This window comes from Erpetoichthys calabaricus, assembly GCF_900747795.2.
Source record: "Erpetoichthys calabaricus chromosome 1 unlocalized genomic scaffold, fErpCal1.3 SUPER_1_unloc_27, whole genome shotgun sequence".
Classification (NCBI taxonomy): Eukaryota; Metazoa; Chordata; class Cladistia; order Polypteriformes; family Polypteridae; genus Erpetoichthys; species Erpetoichthys calabaricus.
Window position 1 is genome coordinate 216,304 of NW_026261593.1, and position 23,549 is coordinate 239,852.

The window sequence follows — 23,549 nt, forward strand, 5'->3', positions numbered from 1 at the left end:
TTGGTGAAGTAACCTGCTGATCCCTCAGTGTTTCATATGACCTGACCTTTTCATTATAACAGCAATCATGTCATTACATGTGCCAGGTGACAGTGTCTTCCTGCACAGACAGTTTTGCCCTACACTTTTCCTGAACCCCAGAGCAGAAAGGAGAGGCGTTGTAACTACATGTGTAATCTTTCACTCTCAGATGAAGAGCAAAGCCAGATATTCTCGAATGCAGGTGATGGGGTCTCCAAGTGTCAGGAGGAAGAGGCAGATCTACCAGCTAATGAAGTTCTGCAGCATCATGATTGCATACAGAGGTGATGGATTAGTAGGCTCCATAGGTGAATGTTTTCAGGGTGGCAGGTAAAGGAGTGTTCACATATACATATTTAAAAAGTGACTATGATTTACAAAAAGTAAATTTTGTAGTAATGTGCATACATCCGGTTTATAAACCTGATTTTTTTCTGGGCGTACACATTTTCCAGTTTTTTGGGGGGTTTTGTGTGTGCATATTTTCACACTCAATTCCATGCAATGTTTTATAAATGTCACCCCTGGTCTGGTGTGTGGGTCTTTTGATTGCCTGAATCCCCATGTCACCATGTGTGTGTTCCCAATTCACATTGGTGTGGAGGTAAAAAGATCACTGCACACCATTTTTATCACCCACCTCATGGTAGAATCACAGTTTAGGGCTTTTTTGCTTCTGCAGGACCAGGACAGGATGCCATCATCAATGTAGCACTGAATTAAAAATTGTTAGAAAGAAATCTGATAGGAGAAGTCATGAAAGTGAAAGCTTGAGAGAAGTTAGGGAATGAAAAAGACAAACAGCTGAAACAAAAGAAGTCAACAAGAGAAAGGCTTAAACAGAAGAAAGCTGGTGTTCCGGACTGGCAAATCAAAACGAAGAGCTTAGGATTCGTTGGTTTTACCTGAAATCAGCTGATCACTGAAGGAATCTCTGAGACATCAAGGAACTGAAAACTTTTGAAATGATGAAGAGACAAGAAATTGAACCCTGAGTGGCAGTTGCAGGAAATGTTTGGTGAAGGTCATTACAGCTAAAGGAGGATCAGAAAGTTTCTAAAGGCAGGGGGTCACAAACTGGACTGTTCCCATGTTTAATGGTATTAAGGAATGACAAGGGTCTCATTGTTTGTTATTAGTTAAGATGACTGTGTTTGTCTGCTATAGGAACTTAATTGAAGATCAGACCACAGAATTAGGAGAAATAAAAGGAATTCGAAAGGGTTCACAAACTTCTTCTTTTTTTTTTTTTTACCAAAATCAGGCTTAGAGTGTTTGCATAATGTTACAAACAATAATTGAAGAAGTGCAGAGTCCTAAGTTTCTTTAAAAAAAAAAAAAAAAGCACAAGACAGCAATTTCAGACCCATAACCCGGACTCTAAAATGTACACCGATTGTTATTTTTCACTTACTTGTTTCAGATGACGTCTTAGGTAATGGCTGACTTTCCTCAGTCCTAGGAGATGACATTTCTTCAGTCGTCTTTCTATCAGACTGTAATGATTCATATTTTACATTGATGGAAGACTCCAGAGATGAAGAATGTCTGCTTTGAGAAAAGACTAACTCTGTCACTGCTCCATCTTGATCTCCAAAATGAAGGTCATCTTCCTTGACAGTCTCAGTGCTGACACACTCCTCTTTAATACTCACTGACCCCAGTTCACAGACCTCTTCCTTAATGACCAGATTCTCCCACTCACAGTCCTCCTCCTTAACATTTATGGTCCTCTTCTCCATGATATTCAGGTCAGCCTCACACGTCTCCTCTTTCACATCCATTTAAATGTTACAGTAAATGGCAGAGTTTTATCTCTCTGTGGAAAAAAACAGGAATCAATTCCATTAAAACTGCATCATTCAGATCTGAGGACATTTGATTTTTAATAACATCCTGTTAGTTAAAGCTGATGTTAAGTCAGACAGTTCATAGCAATCAGACAGTAACTCATCACTTTTCATGTCACATTAGCTGTAAAATGATTTTGGGAATGAAAGGAGGGTCCATCAGGGTAGAAAAAGAAGGAGGCCATCTTGCACAGTTGTGTGTCAACAGTATTCACTACTTTGATTGAACAATCAATACTGTTAGGGTCCTGGAATTTTATTAATAGTTAATGTTAAGGAAGGTTTATACAAGTTAGGCCTCAGGATTATGTTAAAAAACAGAGGCATATGAAGGAGGAACTTAAAATTGCTGGTCAACTTGTCTAATGTGAAACTGTCCTAAGCTTACAAAATCCCAAACCATTATTTAAGTCACAGCCTTCATTTACATAATCTTAATGAGATGAAGGCAGTTGGCAGTGTGTCCCTGTAAAGATGGCCGCCTAATGTGAGACACCCAATGTCTGACTTCAACTAGCCTGCGACTCGCTAAGATACATTTAAACAGGTTTGATTTTGTTTTTAGTCTGAAGGGCAGACTGTGTGTGCAGGAGAGCAGACAACCAGTGAATGTTTCCCTAAAGTAGAAGGCATAGAGTTAAGTGCTAAGAAACTGCAGGTTTTGAACCTAACAGAAATAAGAGATGTTCCTCTTTCTGTTGTTTCGTGTTTCAGATAGCAAAATAAAAGGTGAAGATTGCTGCTGAAGAACTACTGCTGTTAACCCTTTGTACACCACAGGTGTCATCAGCAGCATGCTATTGGTTGTTAGAAACAGGGCTGAGCACGACTCTGCTGAATGGTCGGCACACAATCACTAAATGTGACAATTGTTTAAATTAACGTGGTCAGGTGATGAGATCAGCGACTGGTTGGCAAGTCTGGCATGCTCCAGGACAAAAACATTCTTCAAAACAACTTTGCCATTATCAACAACTTTGAAATAAGTTTCAAGTTTATCAGCTTCATCATGTTTAAGTACACTCTGCACACATCACAAATATTTTAGTACTTAACACAGTAATAAACTCCTATTAAACAGCAGCACCTCCCAGTATTGTGAGAAATGAATTAAGCAAAGAAACACTAACCAAACTGGTTTAAGGCACATCTTCCCCCAAATCCTGTCGTAAAATTCAAAAAAGCTCAGTCGTAAAAGGAAGGGGGGGGGGGGGTTAGGGGGGGTTAAACACAAATGCCTCTCACCAAAGTAATACTAAATTACATTGCTTTGCCTAAAAATCAAATAAAGACATAAAGACATACAGAATATTTATCAAGTTATATGTAAAATCTCACATCACAACACTTGTAATACCGGTAACACCAAGTCTTTGTTTTCTTTACTTAATAATGTTACACAACCTCCAGACTCTTTACCATCTCACCTTTACTCAACTGCTTTCTGTAATTCTCTTTTGTCCTTTTTTAATGAGAAAATCTAAAGGCTACATCAGCACCTTGGTCCAGATCCTCTCTGTATTCCTTCTGAACTACACTCGCCTATTCACTCTCTCTCTTCTTTCCAGCTTCCCACTTCCTCTGAAATCTCAGATCTCATCTGCAAATCCAAGTCATCTACTTGTCAGCAGGACCCCCTGTCTACAGTTCTGGTTAAAGCCTGCCTCCCCTCTCCAGTCCCTCTCATTTCTGCCATCATTCACTCTTCTCTTACTACTGGTATTATTCCCTCATCTTTTAAAACTGCTGCTATAACCCCAATACTAAAAAAACCTGGTGCTGATCCTACTAATTTCAATAATTTTCGCCCAATTTCTAACTTGCCCTTTATCTCCAAAATTCTTGAAAAAATAGTAGCCATCCAACTTCACACCCACTTATCTCACAATAATCTATATGAAACGTTCCAGTCTGGTTTTCGCCCCCTTCATAGTACAGAAACGGCACTTGTTAAAATTACCAATGACCTCCTTATGGCTGCTGACTCTGATCTAATCACTATTCTCATCCTCCTTGATCTGAGTGCGGCCTTTGATACTATTTGTCACACCACTCTCCTTAATAGATTATCTTTGATTGGCATTACTCACACTCCACTTGAATGGTTTAGATCCTACCTCTCAGGCCACACTCAGTTCATTCAGCTTAAAATCTTCACATCCCAACCTACCATTGTTACTTCTGGTGTGCCCCAGGGCTCTGTCCTGGGGCCTCTGGTTTTTATCATTTACCTTCTTCCCCTTGGCAATATTTTTCATAAATATAACATTAATTTTCACTGTTATGCTGATGACACCCAGCTCTACCTTGCTAGTAAACCCATCTCCTCTTTTCCACCACCCTCGCTTATTGACTGCATTGCTGAAATTAAATCCTGGTTTTCTTCGAATTTTCTTAAATTAAACAGTGACAAAACTGAGGTTCTCCTCATTGGTTTAAAATCATCATTATCCAAAACCAATAATCTTTCTCTTACTATTGATAACTCTGTTGTTTCCCCCATCATCTCAGGTCAAGAGTCTGGGTGTCATCCTCGACAGTACTCTATCTTTCCAATCTCAAATTAATAATATCACCCGGTCTGCTTACTTCCACCTACGTAATATTAATCGCATTCGCCCCTCCCTCACTCCTCACACCACTACCATTCTTGTTCATAGTCTTGTCACTTCTCGGCTGGACTATTGCAATTCACTCATCTTTGGTCTCCCTAATAAATCTCTTCATAAGCTTCAGTTAGTCCAGAATTCTGCAGCACGCATCATTACTCAAACCCCATCTATTCACCATATTACTCCGGTCTTGCAGCAGCTTCATTGGCTCCCGATCAAGTTTCAAACTAATTTTAAGATTCGGTTATTAACATTTAAGGCTATTCATAACCTTGCACCTCCATATCTGTCTGACCTTCTTCATGTTGCCATTCCCTCCCGTAACCTTAAATCCTCTTCCTCCATCCATCTGACCATCCCTCCCGCCCGTCTAACCACCATGGGGAGCAGAGCTTTCAGCCATTCTGCTCCCAAGCTCTGGAATTCATTACCTGCGGAGCTCAGAAACATAAAATCATATTCATCCTTCAAATGTAAACTTAAAACACATCTGTTTAAAATGGCTTTTTATTTTTCCTTATGATTACAGTGGTTTTGTTTGGTTTTAATTTTTAGATTTTCTGATGTTTTAAGTTGTTTATAATTGTGTCTTTTATTTATATATTGTTTGATCATTGTCCTTGAGTTCTCTGAAAGGCGCCTTGTATAAATAAAATGTATTACTATTAAAAGCGGGGTCCAGAGTAAAAGCGGCTCATTATTGACCTTCATGAAAATTCTAATTAAATGAAAGTGGGTCTTGGCCAGAAGAAGGATGCCAGTCCTGACAGTGGTGTTCACCTAAGAGTGGCACATGGGGTCACCCACACAGCCTGGTTGGGTTTGTATGATAAAGTCACATGTATAAGTAGCCAAAACAAACACAAATAGAAGTTATTGGGGTACAGAAATAAAACCAGAGTGCCTGTAAAGGGCAGGAGCCAAATACAGACACTCACATAGGGTACACTCACATTCAAGTCCACAACACACCAAGACAAGTTAGACTTGCCAGGCCACTAAACCTGAGCATCTTTACAAAAGTAAAGAAATTTAGAATAAAAGAGCAGACATGGAAACTGCATAGAGACTTAAAAACAGGCTGAGATTCAAATTCAGTCTGCTAGAACTGTAAGGCAGCAACACAAACCACAAATCTCTATTAACTTCTCTAATACTTACTAACAGACATTACTGGTTTGGCTTTAGCACTGAAACATGGGAGTTTGTCATATTTGATACAAGTTAAATGGGGAAAAAAGACACCCATTGAAGTGTCCATTCAAGCAATGCATGTAAATGTCTGCTGTCTGCATTGGGTTAAGCAGGTTTGAGGCCGTGTGTGTAAATACAGATACTGACTGCAAACCTTTACCAGTTAAGGTCATATAATTTATACTCTTAAAGGCGAATTTCTTCATGGCAGCACTGCCGTTTTCGCTCACTATATCTTAGCATTTGTTCTCAGCTCGTATTCTCTAAGACTCTTCTCCACGGCCATGGACTCCAGTTCGTTTTTCACTTTTACTAATCTGACCCCTCGCTATTCTTTTAATGGCCAGCCGGTCACCACCTCCACTACTGTCTTTGAACTGGACACAACGGAGGGACAAAAGAGAAACAAAGGCAAAAATCAAAGCGCCGTACGTGTGGAATGGCCGTCTCCCCGATGTCTGCGATTCGAGAAGTAACCGACAAAAGGAACACACGGAGATGAATGAACAGGCGCCAGCGGTGTGACTGGGTGCTACGATTTAAAATTTGGGACTCAGCCACGTTACGTGAACCGCTGATACCAATGAACAGAAACAACACGCGGGTGGCTACAGGAAGATTCACTCGAGCAAAGTTCGGCGGGGGACTAAAGAACACGAACGCGCCGCTCGACTCTCACTCAGATCGCGCGCGGCGATTCTAATGGAGCGAATGAAAACTCACACGTCCATAAAGTGCATCCCCAAAATCCAGAACACTTACTGCCTACCTCGTGGCGATGAGATTCTTTCTGAACTCGTTCACACTTCTGTCTCACTCAGTAACAGCCCTGCGTCTGTAGCGTTTCACAAACAGTCACAGACAATTGCAGCGTGGCTACAGTAGCCGTCGCTTTGGATGACGTCACCCAGCGCTTGATATAGGGTCACGTGACAGTGCGCTATGCCTGGAGAGAGGCTGGGTGGCTTAGTGTCCGACTGCCTTATGGGAGCCTATTTAATCAACAGAGTCAACGGAGGAGCTGCGTTTGTTTGGTGCTGCCACAGAACCGTTTGTTTGTCTGATCATGGACAACCTCCTGTGTGTTTTCTCAGAGTGCATTAGTCGTTGTGTTCACGTGTGTTAGTCGCTGTTATCACTTGTCATGGCTTTGTGCGCTGAGAGCTCTGAGAGCAGTGATAGTGCTTGTCTAATCTGATAAATACACTTTGTGATGTGCCTGGGTCATATATGACCAAAATATTTATTTTATTTCAAAAGGGAAATAAATTTTATTGCTAATATTGTGCACTTTTTTATTTTTATGAACTCTGAGATATGCCTTGGTCAGATGTGAGCAAAATGTTTATATTTTTTAATTTCAAAAGCTGAATAAAAAAACACAGTATTGCTACTACGTCAGATTCTGTTCTATTGTAGCGTTTTAATTGATTTTTATGCACTTTTTGATGTGCCTGTGTCAGATCTGACCACATTTAAAAGGGTAACAATGAATAAACATGACTTGTTTGTCAGCATCTTCATTTGTGTTGTTTTAAAATTAGTCTGTTTACTGGCCACTGAAAATGTCTGTCCCAGCTAAATTTCTTGGTTTGAAAATCTGACCCAAATGAATTTGTAATTAAATAACCGTGTTGTGCACAGGACTCCAGATGAGGTCTCACCAGTGTGTTATAAAGCTGAAGCAGAACCTCCAGAACCTACCGCACGTGACTTGAGTGACGGGCGCGCGGCGCGTTCGCGTTCTTCAGCCCAGTAACAAACTAAGTGAATCCTCCTGTGAACCCCATACCCAGTGCTGTTGCTATTCATTGACAAGAATGAGTCAAACCTTTTGAAGATCCGCTTCAGTTCATTGTCTCTGCTCTTATGCCCTTCCTCTGCATGTTTTACAGCTGCCAGTCATGATCGTCACCCCATTCCACACTTCCTTCATGTTGTTTTGTTGTAACTTGTGGTCACGTTTGTCTCTTTAGTGGGCTCTCCACTCACAGAGCTGTTGCTTCAGTTCTGACTGCACCACCTTGATTTTATCTCCAGACCTGCAAGTTTTACATTTTCAGCAGCCTTTCAAGTTTTTTGTGATTGTATTGTTGGGGAAACAGCACCCTGCCTTTGTGAGGACTGTGCTATCCACAGAAAGATTGATGTGATTTGTGATACGGTGGCTGAGACCCTCAGTGTCCTGGCTGTGTGAGTCACAAAGAATATCCCACTCAGTGTTCTCAAAGGCGTCCTTCAGAGCCTCCCCAGCCTTTATTGTCCATTCCTGAATGGTCCTGGTGGTGACTGGACAATGAGGTTATATGTGAGTATGAGCTGTAATATATTATGGTCTGATCGGCCTAAAGGTTGCAAAGCTCCATAAAAAAAACATACATTATATACGTCCACTCTGCTGAAAACAGTAGTGGTGCAGCGGTAGCCTTGCCGCTCCATAATAAGACTTGCGTGGGTTCGGATCCCACGTCCACTCATTGTGAATTGTCACCCAAAAGAGTCTGTTTTTCTTTTTTTTTTCATTTAACAGCAGTCTATAACAAAAAAAAAAATATTTGAGTGATGATTTCAACTGTTATTGTAGTTGTTGATGGCGGGTTTAGCGATTTAAATTTTTAAATATTAAATTAATAAGGTGGAATGTGTTCTTACTTTGAGTTTTTTTTTTGGGGGGAGGGGGACAGCTACACGGTAAATGTGTTAGTAACTGGGATTGCGCCTCTATAACTGGAAGATTGTTTAAGAATGATACAGACTGGACAACTATGTTTTATTATTGCACTGTGCTGTGACTAAGACAACTTTTTACTGATCGCCTGTCCGGACCTTGAAGATGTGTTCACGAGGGAGGGATGCTGCTGGTATAAAGGCAAATGCTTTTTCGGCAGCAGGTCCAGATGTGTTTATCCCGCTGCTTTTTGTTGTTGCCTCAGCACTCAAGAGGATCTTTAATGCTGACCTTTATACGTGCACTGGTCACCTTGGAGTGTCCCGTGTGTGTCTGTGTGTCAGTGTGCCGGTGACTGATCTGCGCCGTGTCTCTCAGCCTCTCTGATGAGCTCCAGATTGACACCTTTGAATGTTTGGTGCAGCAGAGCAAATTCAACCTGATCTACCACAGTGGGTTTGTTATCACCTTATTCAATGGAGGGGTTCATGGACGTCAAATGGCGATGAATAGAAGATGAATTAATGTAAATACGTGAGCTGCCTTACGCAATTAGTCATCGCATTTTGATGGCGATTCTAAGTGGAGATGATTCCCAAAAGGATCTCTTATGCGATCCTTCCATAGTATCTCTCAGAATTATTTAGTTCAAATTGGTTATAAAGATTTCACTCCTGATCATTTTTTTAATTATGATGAGTCTTTAATTCGGATCGAACTCGGGCTAACACTACGCTCAGAATTTGAAAAGCAACAACTTTAGTCAGTTGAGCCACTGACGACGTCTTTTCTTCATAGCAAGCTCGTTATATTTGCGCTCCACAAAATATTGTAAAGTATTAATAAGTGAAATATTTCAATACTTGATCGAATAATAACATCTGTGATTTAAAGATTTCACCTTCTCTTTCTCAAATGTGCTTACCTATATATATCATGGCAAAGTATAGGGATAAACCTTTATTTTCCGTCTACTCCGTTTTAATTAAGTCAGAACAAAGAAAACATTTAAGGCTATTAAATGTGATCTCAAGAAAAGATGAGGGTTCATTATAATACTAATAACAGGAGCGATTATAATGATACAGTGCAAAAGTAAATATTCATTGAAAGAGCCGGGAATCCATGAGTGAGGTGTCTTATTTTGTTTAACTCTTGCTATCGTATAGTGCATTCTGCCTGTCGGCGTTAGTTATATTTATATTTTTTAGACATCAGACACTAGAAGCTGCTGACGATCCCTTCTCTTCGTTGTCAGTCTGTAGCAGCGAAAAAGTAAAAGCAATAAGAGTTTTAACAGACGTCATTGAAGTGGATCATAAGTTTGTGTAACGTTAATGAAAATGGCCAGGAGGTGTCACTAGAGAGGTGAGTGTTAAATGTTGAGCGGAGTGAAGCCTCACCAAGCAATGGTGTCGGAAATCGTATCGAAGCTTCGAAGCATTTGACATTCACCTCTCTAGTGACATCTCCTGGCCATTTGTATTAACAGTAAAGTATTATCAGACCATTGAGGACGAATACCAAATGTCTATGAAGTTGTGATTGACATCTTTGAAGTCAAAAATTATAATTGGCAATAATGGCAAGCATTGTAAATCGGCATACGCTTGGCAAGTAATTATTCTGCAGTAGTCGGATCAACGTTGACTAGATACGCATACGCAAGGCGCCAGCACGGATTACCGTTGTTTAGAAAAGAGCCAAGCAAAATGACACCTTTTATTGGCTAACTAGAAAGATTACAATATGCAAGCTTTCGAGGCAACTCAGGCCCCTTCTTCAGGCAAGATGTAATCAAGATGTAATGTAATCGTTGTTTAGAAGTAAACGTAACGGTGGCTTGAACAAGTACGCCAGTCGCACAGCCAGGTCTCGTGTTCAATAACAAACCTGGTCAGCATCTGTCTGGGGATTGCAGATTGCCGTTGCCTGATGCGTTTGATTGATTGTTCCGATTATGCGGCAATGCTCCTTGAAAACCTGGTTGGTGTTAGACTTCTAATCAGGAATTTAATCGGCACAATGTACATTCATATTCTAATTCCAATGTAAAACCAGCATATATCAGTATTTGAATTTAACTCTTCATCCAAACTAGACTACACCTCGTGGAAATGCGATTGGTCCATCACTAACTGTCACTCTAAGTTTTGCAATAACTAGAAGAATTGCTAGTAAAACAGTAATACTGTATCTACAATACATTACACTGCCAGTAGTCTAATGTGAAATGCTCTTAAATTTGCACTAAAGTACTGTAATGTTTACACATAATGCAATACCCAGATGCTTAATTGAAATAACTCCACGGCAATTCATTACAGTTTCCTTTATCATCAATTGTGCACAAGTTTTATTAAAATAACTACTAAAATTCAACCCAGAATAGTCCCATCTTTGTAGAATATAAAGAAATGTGTCACTATGAAAAACAAATCTGGACAATGCAAAGTAAATTTGTTGCACATCCTACAAAAACCAATAAAAAACCTACACTTTCAGCCCATTTGATATTTCAAATTAAGTTTTAATAAAGACAGTTTGCAATAACCCAAAAACATGAGCAGACAAAGTAATTTGTACAAAAACCAACCAGCTCTGTCCAGTTGCATTAATGAACGTGTACAGATTCTTTTCCTGCTAATGATTCAGAAAGTTAAGGACTAGAAAAGTGCTGGCCAGTGTACAAAAACTGAATTCATAATTGGAACAGGACTAAAACTAGGAACAGATACATACAAGGTCTGCATAAACACAAATGTCCTCCACATCAAAGTCACACAATGCAGAGGATTTTTCTTCACAGATGACTCAGACTGTCAGATTACAAGTTTTGATTAACTTTACAAGGAAAACATTTAAAAACTGGACTTGATCTGCATGTCGGTGTGCTCCTCTGCCATGTACCAAGTTCTAGTTTTGCTCACATTACACATCTTGTACAAATAACTACAAACTGTCTTCAATTGTTAAATTAATTTTGCATAGAGGTTGTCATTTCACAAATTACATTTTCTGTAACTCAACATGCTGTTGTGAACAGTCTTGATAAGAGAATTCTCTGAATAGCGTAGAATAAGCAGAACCAAACCAAAGCATAGTAGTAAGATTGAATAGCTTTAGCAACCCTTAAAGCACAAAAAACAATTTACATGTCAAAGTTTTTTGCACTTTCATAGAAATTAAGGGTCAATGCTGCTTCTTTGTATTTTTATTGTAGAAAACTTGATCAGTACAATTCCATTCACAAAAAGACGCAGGTGAACGTCGCCCCTCACACACCACTTGGCTCTCAAGGCTCAGCATCGTCTGTGCAGTCATTTGTGAGTCACCTAAAACAGACATTTTGTATTAACATCATGCTTAACAATTGAGACCCATAAGTAAAGTATCAGGTATTTGTTATACCAACCATGATTTAAATGTTAATGATCCGATATGTTCAAACAAAAATATTGTTTAATAAAATGTCCAGTGTACTGTTATGAACAGTAGGGTACATACCAAGAACACAATCAGTCTTGTGGGATTCTGGCAAGCAGAGTCTTTTCTAGGACAGCAGGAGTAGCAGAAACCTGCTAAATAGAAACTACAGGATCACTTAAGACAAATAAAGTAGGCCTTTAAAGTGTGGCATTGAAAAGTCATGTTTACTAATCTCAGCATTGACAACAAGTGCACCAAACTTCTCAAAGTATGCCATCAGGAGCCTTGTGACATGGGGACAATGCACCCTCATCTCCAAAGATGGAAAGACTTGGCTTGAGACGGTCACCTCTGCCTAAAGTAACTGGCCACAGCAGGTCTAACCCACTCCCAACTTCAATTCTGTTAATCAGCAAAATATCAAGCTAAACACTGGCTGCCATTAAAATGAATGCCATCATAACATGTGTTTCATAACTACTGTATACTGGCAGGATTACCTGTATTTGTCCCAGACTGTGGGTAAAAGGTTTGTAAAATGAACCATTGGTCCAAGCCACCAGATTGTAAACACAAAATGTAATTTATATCTTAAATTTAATACTACCTCACTGCATTTCCCCCAAAGTGGTACAGGTTTACTTGTTATACAGCCAAACATAAAAACAAAACAACAAATTTACAGAAACACTTGTCTCTTAAATTTCCAAAGTGTCCGCCTCGCCAGTGGTTTTTGACAGAGTGCTGATCTTGAGACATTTGTTAGGCCTAAATCACTTCTCAAAACTCATCCAAAATGCATTGTAGTTTTTGGTAGTCCTGGAAAACATTGAAAGCAACAAAATTGCCCTTAATTCTGAATATTAACAGTAACTATAGTAATTTACAAGTTACATTTAAGTAAACAATTCCTCTAAATCAGTGTAGACTATAAAGCTGTATATAATAAAAATGGACAAGGTTTCTGAAGTGAACAATTGTGACCCTCATACCATGGGTTGAGTTAAGTTAAAACAGTTCCATTGTACTCTGATACTTAATACATCAAGATGTCAAAATGTTACTTAAAAAGTAACTCACCTTTATAGAGGGAAAAAACCCAAAAACACACACTTACAACTCCATAAAAACTGGAGTGAAATAGTCGTACAAATCCAATAAAAAAGTGTAGAAATAGAACTGCAGTTAATCCCAGCGCTCCTTCCAAAGTCCGAGGTGGCCAAATAGCCAAACACATTCAAGTTTCTGTCAACACAACCATTTCAAGTATCACTGGGATGTGGACGCTCAAGAACTTTGACCTGGGAAGCTTTCAATAAAGTTGGTGAGTGCAGCGGTTTTAGACATTTTTATTTAGAAAAATGATCTGCTCTGCTGTGCTGGGCTTCAGGCGACTCCTTTTTTTGCAGAGGACTTCCCCAGCCTTTGAAAAAATGCGTTCACTGGGAGCAGACGTTGCTGGCAGACAAAGATATTTGATGGCAAGCTGATAAAGATTGGGGTAAACAGTTATTCTCTCTTTCCAATACAGGAGTGGATCTTCTTGTCTACCAAGATAGGCATCTGTTAGATATCTCTTCACCTCCACAGTGGTACTGTGGACTCTTTGAGCCTCGGAAACACGCAAAAGTTGCCATAGATGGTCTGTGGGACATGCTACTTCCAAGGATGGGGCCAGGGCTGATGTTGAAGGCTGTGGCTCTGTTTGAAAGAGTCAAAGAGTACATGGTTTTATTCACAGTACACATTAAATGTATCAAATACCAAAAATAAACATTCCATACTAAAATCACCTTGGGGTGTCACGTGCACAGAGTCTGGCGAGGACCGCATTAGGGATGTGCATTCCAAGGTGAGTTGTCTCTCAGCCTCTCTGACACGGTCTGGATTGCCAAACACACGTTTGGGGTAACTAGCCAGTATTGGCTGAGATGGTGTATTGCCATTTAAGTCACTGGGTAGCTGAGCGGGTTGCTTTGCGGTAGCAATTGTTGGCAGAGGTACAGGAGAAGCAGTGCCTGTTGATGCCACAGGAGTAGACATGCTAGCTGCTGTCTCTGATGTACCAGCAGCAGCATCACTTTTTAAAAGCTTGGAAAAAAGGATGCATCTCACAGCACTAACTTTCCCTTTGTTTGCTGCCGGAGACGCCGTCAAAAAAAAATCAGTTTGGAGATCGGCGCTCGCAGACACAGCGCTGCACTCGTATGGCCCTGGCAGTCGGCTCTGCGAGAGTCACAGGCGAACAGGCCACCTGGCAGCTGGACCCCCGGCACGTGTCCTGGCCGCTACTGTGCACACTTAGTGCTGCGTCTGTAAAACGGAGATGGCAGAGCTGCTTTTCTGTCGGATTCTCCAGGGAGTCCCGTCCTTCTCAGACAGGTCTCGACCACCTGAGCAGCGCGTCTCTCTCAGGTCAGGACTCAGGGGGCGCTACATTATTATTACCACACCGCACCAGTCAACGAGCACTTTCTGTACGCGGAAATGACTACTGCAGCACACGTGCATCTCCTTTGTTTATTTTAACATCCCATAATATGCGCTCTCGTGCATGCTGGGAGGTGCACCTTGAAATGTGAGCCGTGTCTCCTTATTATTGAGATCTCTCTAACAAGCAGATCTCCACCTCTCCAGGGTCTCCTCAACCTGCTCGCTACTATCGCTACAGATCACAATGTCATCAGCAAACATCACAGTCCACGGGGACTCCTGTCTAATGTCGTCTGTCTGTCAGCCTGTCCATCACCACTGCAAATAAGATTGGAATAAGAATTGCAAAATAAGAATTGTGTTCATATTAAATTGTTTGCGCATATATGGTTTATTTTAGAACCAATAAGCTATTATTATAGTATAGTATATTTTTGAGAACTTTGTTTCTGTAGTTCTTATAAGGCACCGTTAACTCAGAATATTTAATTTATTAATAACGTTATTTTTGTTACTATTTGTAATTTCATTAACTCTGTGAAACGCTTCTCAATAGTGTCTGTAGTTACAATGGTGCCATCTAGTGACCAACTTTAGTATTATCATTTTGTGATTCATATTTTTACAAGATTTTGCAACGTTATCTATTTTCCTTTATGTGTAATTTGGGATCTGAGACTCGTTCTACTTTAACTTTTAATTGTATACCACACACACACACACACACACGTATATGTACGTCTATATCTGCATATTAGAGTTTGGATCTGAAATCTACTTTCCAAGTGTTTTAATCGACACCCTGCTGCGAATGCCAACTATTCCTCCACAACCAGAAGTTCTTCAGTTGTTTCTCTCCAATGTGTTTCTTTAATATCGGAAGGTGAATTTTGAACGCCATCACCTCTTGTTTTTATGGTTGGGACAAAAGGCGACGCATTCACCACCAAGGCTCGTTTTTGTGCCAACCACTTGTTAAGGGGCGTATTTTGTGACCTCCTTGTATCTTCGATATCATTAATAAGCCCAGCGTTGCTTCACTTTGGTCTGACGATATCTTCGCTGTTTAAATCATCACAGTTACTGTCTGTGCTGTTCCTTTCGCTTCTATCCCGTGTGCTTAATATTTTGTATTCACAGAAATAAAAGACATACATTGTGCAAATAAATATAACTAGCCGACGCCCGCCGTAGGACACAGCGGTGTAAGAATAGGAACAGAAAACGGTGAGAAAGGAATTCAGAAATCAAGAAGAAATAAATACTCCTTGAAAGACGCAGTTGTGAATATTGTAGGTGTTTTGGTGGAGACGACAGATAATGAGTCGAAAGATCTGATCCTAAAAAAGCCACGAACAACTGACCGGGGCTGAAGAGTGTTTGTTAGAATTATTGTGACGAGTAAACAGCATGTGGACATGAGGAAGGCCGCGCTTCTGAAATTCGATTACGTAATCAATAAGAACCCCAAAAAGATGTTGTTGTAGAATGTCTGTAAGTAATTCCTTCATCTTAATCCAAAAGACTCGTACTACAATATCAGGTCTGTGCTCCGGTCTTTGGCTATCCGACAGTCCATGTAGAATTACATGTGAAAGTGATAAATAAATCAGGCTTTCTGAATTTACGTACTATGGCCATGACATCCTGATAGTTTTGTTTCATGTATCTTGGACTTCCTGTAAATGTGGACGGTAATCTGATCATTATTCCTACACGTATGTTGTTATTTTCAGCCTTTTCTTGCGGTGTGTCTGATAGTCCTTTGTGTTGTTCCACGCGCAGATCTTGTTGATGTGATCTGAGATCGTTGAGACGCGCGCCCTCTGTTTTAACATACGCATCTACGACGGACTGTTGGAATAGTTTACCGCTGGAGTGTAAAATACTAAATGTATTCCTCATTGATAATCTGTACGCGTACAATTGACGTTGAGTAAGCCTGATTCGCTTGGGGAACATGTTGTAAATCTTTATGCCAGCCAATGTCTCCATAAGGGAATAAAAGTGTGTAAACCACAGGATCGCAATTCATATTGAGCGTGGAAATCTGCTTACAGGAGTTGCCTATGTGATAGATGCAAATGTCCCTTTCGGCAGGCGGTTCTCCATCTTCTCTGATGAAAATCACTGCAACATCGGTGTGACATGTCGGGACATTGTATCGTCGTAAATCCTGCTCAGGGTATTCCTTGAAAACCATTCGTACAGATGCTGTTGGATTGGACTGAGCGATTTCATGCGTGTGTTTGTGTGATTTAGCGAAGGGGTTGATGGTCCTGAGCATGGAATCTAGCTGGACTCTGGAGAAGTACATTTGCGCTGCATGCAGAGTTTGATTTATTTTGTAAACGTACTTTAGTAGCTTGTCGAGAAATGCCATGTCGGCTGGGGACCGGTTTTGAAATGGAAGCAGGACGAACCAGAAGAGAAATATATATAAGAGATGGGATAGTCCTTCAATTTCACATATACATGCGAATAATTTAATACAATTATTGACTTTAAAATACTGCTTATGGTTTATAAAGCTTTAAATAATCTCGCCCAATCTTATATATCGGAATGTCTGACACCTTATAGTCAAAATCATAACCTTAGATCCTCAAATGAGTGTCTGCTTAGAATTCCAAGAGCAAAACTTAAAAGAAGTGGCGAGGCGGCCTTCTGCTGTTATGCACCTCAAATCTGGAAAAGCCGCCAGTAGGAATTCGCCAGGCTGATACAGTGGAGCACTTTAACAAACTGCTGAAAACACATTAGTGTAACATGACTTTCTGATAAGTTCACCTTCATTTAATCCTGATACTCTGTGTATTTAGTTCATTATCATAACTATTCATGGTGGCTCTACAATCCGTACTAACCCCTACTCTCTCTTCTGTTTCTTTTCCTGGTATTCTGTGGTGTTGACCTGCACCACCACCACCTGATCAAAGCACCGTGATGTTCCTCCATTGATGGATTAAAAGCCAGAAGTCTACATGACCGTCATCATCAAGTCCTTCCATGAGAACCCTAAATACAAAGAGGACTGATCATTTATGTGAGGTAGAATGTCCAGAGGGGGCTGGGTGGTCTCGTGGCCTTGAACCCCTGCAGATTTTATTTTTTCTCTCCAGCCGTCTGGAGTTATTTTTTGTTTTTTCTGTCCTCCTTGACCATCGGACCTTAGTCTTATTCTATGTTAATTAGTGTTCTCTTATTCTAATTCTTACTTTGTCTTTTATTTCTCTTTTCTTCATTATGTAAAGCACTTTGAGCTACATTATTTATATGAAAATGTGCTATAGAAATAAATGTTGTGGTTGTTACATAGTAAGTTGCAGATGTTTTATTGATTTATTTATGTTGTAGGGAGCAGATTTTTATCCTTTTAAAAGTAATGAGTTCAAGTAAAAAGTCTCAAATAAATAAAATACCCAAGTAAAGATACAGATAACCTACCTGAAAATTCTACTCCAGCACAGTAACGAAGTTGTTTTATTTCTATTCTTCCCACCTCTGATCCATCGCATCATCGTTAACAAATGCTTTACCTTCATTCTGTGCACATTCTCTCTTCAAGTTTCTTCTTTTTACGTTTTTCATGCCATCTTAGGTCTCAATGTGACTTTCGCTCCTGTTATTTTCCTCCTGACTCTCAGTCAGCCTTCCCATCATTCCTGGCGGTAGACGTCACTCATTGTGCGACACGACTGTCTGGTGATAATCATTGATTTTGAATTAATTACCCCACAAACACAAGCCAAAGCTTTCCTGCCACTGCAGCGGAGTTTTGTTTAAATCAAATGTTTAATTTGTAATCAGATACTGTAAGTGCTTCATGAAACACATGACGGGGCTTAGCTGGCTACACACAGACAGGTGATGTTCATACTCCACAAATATACTGAGGCTGAACTTGCAGCTTGGGGGCCCTTAGTGGCTTTGATGGCCCTCTGCTTCTGTGGAGACTTCATAGAGCAAGAAATGGCGCTGGATATTGTACACAATTATTATGATTTTCATCATTTGTAATGGCTCTAAATTATGTGTTTACATGAGGACACCTGATTAAAAAATCAAATGCAATTAATCTCTCAGTTCAAATTTGTGATCGAAAGTCACTTTGTATTAATTACAATTTGTCATATTTCCTTCAAGCAAATTAATATTTTTCTTTAAAGCAGAAATAACTCGGGGATTACTTTCTAATACAAAACAGTTTTAATAATCAGTTGCCTCTGTATATTAAATTATTTTGGTGTCTTTATTGAACAGTTTTATGTAACAGAAACAAATGAACAAACAGTACAACACTAATTAGTGAATGGCTCAAAGTAGGATTAATTAATTAATACTTCAGAGCCACACAACAATGTAAATTAGTTAGAACTTTGATTGGTTATGTCAATAATTCTGTCTTTAAAATGATATGATGATGAAAAATAAAACATTATTGCGTTTCTGCCTATTTATTTAGCCAGTTGCTTAAGCAGACTTCAGCTTATTTCCACCAGTTGTTTAAGTGATGATATCTCAGATACAAAAACAAAAGTTCACAAGCGACCAGTGCTGGGAAACGTCACTTAAATTAAATTCATTACATTGCTCATTACTTACAAAATCCTAATCTCCTCCAGTTCAGCGCGTTTCTTTTCTTCACTCGTCTCGATGGTAGAAAAAACAAAGAGTCGTAGTAAAGCTGTACGCACACTGCATGTGTTGCTGCCATGATGTGATTTAACTGATCGGTTACTTCACTGCATTTCTCAGTTTGCTATCTGCGCTCTGCTTGGAGCTCGTGATGGACAACACGTTACCTCTGAAGGACAGGATCTCACATCCCAGTCCAAACGGTGAGATGGAATCCTCGTCTGTCAGCAGCCTCGGCCGAGCACTTCAAGCTTAGTGCACTGAGCCCGTTGTCTGAAAGGCCGTAGCGGCGCCCACAGATGGGTGGTCTGCAGTGTGTGAGTTGGGGTTTGGCTGAGTGTGGAGATGACAGCTCAGATGTTCTCTTCTACATCGATGTCCAGTGCACTAGAGATGAGGTTAGGCTCCTCCGCACACACTGCCTTGGCCATTTTGCTCTCGGGTTGGTCAGTTTAGCTTTCGGCTCAAAGGACCATGTAAAAGAGGGGTTTCATGGACCTCTGGAAAATGTGCTAATTCACACGGTTTGGCCAACAGAAAGCCGAGTGCAGGAGTCACCGTCAGATGACTGGAGATGACAGACAGGTGATTGTAATTTATTCAAAGCAACAAATAATATACAACAATAAAGTAAGCACACTGTAGGTAAACCAAGATAGTGGAATGCAAAGTCTCTCGGGAACAGGAAACCCCTTCTGGTCAAAAGGCCTGACTTTACTAAAATCTTTGACAATAACATTAATAATAATAATATTTACTGACGCTGAGGAGACTTACAACATTTGAGACACAATTGCTAGCATTTCTTTTGCTTTTCCACTATTAGCACAGACAGCTGAAGTGACCTCCTCATGGTGACACACTGCCAGTGCCTATCAGTCCTAACATATCAAATCCTTTTGAAATTCACTCTAACACAAGTCTTTGACAGGTGAACATTACTAGTACCTTAGAAAAGCTCTCGGAAAGAACATTGTGTGGGTGAAAAAAGAAATTCTACCTTTAGTTTAACATAACAACAGTTCAGTAATTAACAATTTAACACCAAAATAAAATGCAGGTATTTCAGAACATTTATATATTTGGGCTGGTATGCCATGACAAAGGGTAGACAGCCCCCGGTGTAGATCTTCTCCAACGAAGTCCACTTCTAGAGGTGGCACCAGTCTGAATTCTTTTGTGACCCAGAAGATTCTGATTTGTGAGAATTGTTGGCACATCCAGTACTGCAATATGTGGAGCAAAGTGTATTCTGTCTGTTTAATTTTTTTGTATCTTTCAGCTATGAATTTTCCCAAAAGCAATTGTTTGTGTAAACTTAGTGTCATATTTGGAGTACGGATGATAATTAATGTGACTCCCCACAGATGGCAGGCACCCTCAGGCGATGGTGGATGCTGTACAGCAGCGTTTCTCATAAGTATTTGCGAACCGAGTTTACATAACAGTTTTAATCACGCTCCCCAACATTTTTTTTTTAAATGAGCCCACTAATACCAATTTGTTTTTTTTTAAATTAATAATGAATATTTTATTATACCTATTTAACTTTTATCGACATTTATCTAACTCTATATTTATTTTTCTAGTATCAGAATGTAGTTTAACTTAATTTGTTTTGGTTTCAATAGATGTATTTTTCATATTTTTGATTCTTGTATTCTTTTTTTCACATCTTCGTACTCCCCTTTTTGTTAATTTGCGCCCCACAGATTAAAAACCACTGCTGTGCAGGTAAGTCTGCTCTCTCCAAGCCTTTTCCAATTTTATTCTATTTATTTGTACTAATAGTTTGTGTTTATAATTATTAGTAATTGATTTATTATTTAATAAGCATTGGCGAGAAGCTGGCTGTTCTTTTTTGGTCAAGGTATGTTTTCTTATTTTTTGTTATATTAAAATAGCAAAATATATAATATTATAAAGCTGAACTATTATTTATTGTGTGAGGCTATGTATATTGTAAAGTGTTTTTTTTTTCTTTTTTCTGATGAAATGTGTATAATATATCTATATATATATAATTCACTAAGGCAAGACAACCATGGAAAGCACGCCGGAAGGAGGCGTGGATTCACTAAGCTGTCGACAAGTAAGACACCCATGGCGCACGCAGGAAGGAGCCACACCCACCAACTCTAAGACCATTGGATACGACGACAACTCACAGAGCCACGCCCACCAACTCAGACGCGATGCCTCGGAAAACATGCCATCATTTCTGTTTGTCTGTGCCACAGTCCACATGCAGCTCTGAGCCACGTTGACTTTTCATTAGTCAACCTCAGTGGAACATTGGTTCACACAGAGGCAGCACCAGAGAGAGAAAGAGACAGAGGCACACACAGGCAGCGCGACAGAGAGAGCCGCGCACACACAGGCAGCACAACAGAGAGAGCCGCGCAATCCTTTAAAACTGAGGTTAAAACACAATGAAGGAAGCAGTCTTTAAAAACCAATAAACCCTGTGCCTCTTTTTCATTAGCGTCTCACCTGCTTCACCGCCCTGCAACAGTCGAGACGCTTTCTCAGCAGCTGACCTTTTCTGTGCCTGACTCTACTACTGTCAGTCGCCTGATTAAAAATGGTGAACTCCTGCAATGTTACTATCTTGGTTGGCTTTTAAATAAAGTTCGGATTTGTTCAAATGTTCCTTTTTTTCCCCCCTGTGTTTAAAACTCATTTAAAAAAAAAATGTTTATACAACTGCTGCAATGTTACACAGAGAGAGAGAAGGCTCGGGTGCTTCTGAGAGACAGAGGGGGAGGGGGGCTCGCGTGCTGCTGAGAGAGAGAGGGGGGGCTGGGGAGGCTCGCGTGCTGCTGAGAGAGAGAGCCTGCGCATGCAGCTGAGCAGGGAGCCTGGGTGTTTGTGTCAGTGTTATTCAATGTTTTTACTATTACACTGTGCATTCTATGGTGTAATTAACTCTATTTGTGCTTAAAAATCTTTAAAAAAAATATATTTACATACAGTTCGTACGGTCTGGAATGGATTAATTGTATTTACATACAATCCTATGGGGGAAATTGCTTCGGTTCACGACAAAATCGGTTTATGACTAGAGGTTTGGAACGAATTATGGTCGTGAACCGAGGTTCCTCTGTATATTGAGTCTAGAAAACATGATCAGCAAGTCTTTGATAGGCTGCAACAGAATGATGAAAGAACGGGCACATTTTTTTCTCACGATCTGGGTGGGTGGGTGTTAGTTAGTTAATTAGTTACTTGAAGGATTTCAAGATTTAACATGCACAAGCGGTAACACTGTTAAAGCAGCCCAAACCAGAAAAGACGGCTGGCAAAAAGTGGCTGACAAATTAAACGCGTGTGCATTGTACTTAATGAAAGCGGCGTTACGGATTTTGCAAATGTTTATTTTTTCCCTCTGCTTAAAAAACATTAAAAAACCGGCGTGATTATGCGGCGTATACTACGCCGCGGGTTGGTATGCAGCGTGTAAAACAGTTTGTCACGGATAATTTGCCTTTTACTTTAACACGAAGACAATTTCCTGTTAGATTTGCCTTTGCGATGACAATTGATAAGGCACAGGGCCAAACTTTCAAAAAGATGTGCATGTATCTGCCAAAACCAGTTTTCAGTCACGGACAGTTGTATGTTGCTCTCTCCAGAGTTCCATGTTTTCATTCACTTACTGTTATGCCTGCAGGAACACGTGCAGCGAGCGAGTGACACGCATACAGGCGCACGAGAGAGAGAGCGCTGGACGCATAAGAATAATAATACTTCATTACATTGATATACCGGTGTTTTCAGTATTCAAAGCGCTATCCACACAGGGAGAAACCGGGAAGCAAACCCAAAATCTTCCACAGTCTCCTTACTGCAAAACAGCAGCACTACCATTGCGCTACAAGGCAGTTAAAGAATGCACCAGCCTCGATTTTGTTTTCACTTCTGTTTACAGCGATCGGATCGTAGCGTGCATTGTTGCAATGTTACTTTTCTTGGTGGCTTATTACATTACGGATGTTTCACATGTTAATTTTTTTCCCTGTGCTTAAGACATTAAAAAAGTGTTTCTCAACTGTGACTCTGGAACAACTCAGTACGCAAGCTATATTAATCGTCAACAACGAAGACTCGTTACACCTTAATGAACAAGTGCTGAAACTTATCCCTACCGACGAAGTAACTTTCACCAGCGTGGCCTCCATCGTCACAGACGATCCCGCTTTCAGTCACGGACAACTGTATGTTGCTCTCTCCAGAGGTCCATCTTTTCATTCACTCACAGTGGTATCCACAAACCCACCCCATTTGGACAACTGTGTCGTTCAGCAAGTGTTCACCCATCAATACATAATTATGCGGCGTATGTTACGCCGTGGGTTGGCTAGTTGTAAATAGTTCTATATGTAATACGTATGTTATGAAAACAGAGTTAGGCACATGGTGGAGGCTGTAGAGGCTTTGGTGAGAAGCCGTTTGTATGACGTCCTGTTCTTTATTTTGTTTCTGGAAAAAGAAAAAGGATATAAACTTCTATTTCTCCTCCATGTTGATTTGTTTTTGACACAACACTAAGTAGGATGGATTTGTGTCAGTTACATGTGCTTACTGTCCAGGCAGGAGTGAACCTCACTCTTTAGTCAGGACAGTTCAGTTGTACTTCTCTCCTGTGGGAATTCTGGTGCTTCTCTGAAGTGTACTGCTCTGACAGATTTGTTTGCCACATTC

General features: G+C 40.2%; 3 protein-coding genes across 4 annotated transcripts in view; 2 read left to right on the forward strand and 1 right to left on the reverse strand.

Annotated features, from left to right (window-relative positions):
* The window catches only part of LOC114642082 (zinc finger protein 883-like), a 422,053-nt gene that overhangs the window by 205,342 nt on the left and 193,162 nt on the right, over positions 1-23,549 (forward strand). The window lies entirely within an intron of this gene.
* The window catches only part of LOC114643402 (zinc finger protein OZF-like), a 719,868-nt gene that overhangs the window by 86,705 nt on the left and 609,614 nt on the right, over positions 1-23,549 (forward strand). The gene's annotated exons all lie outside the window — the stretch shown is intronic.
* The window catches only part of LOC114642086 (zinc finger protein 664-like), a 396,955-nt gene that overhangs the window by 11,502 nt on the left and 361,904 nt on the right, over positions 1-23,549 (reverse strand). The window lies entirely within an intron of this gene.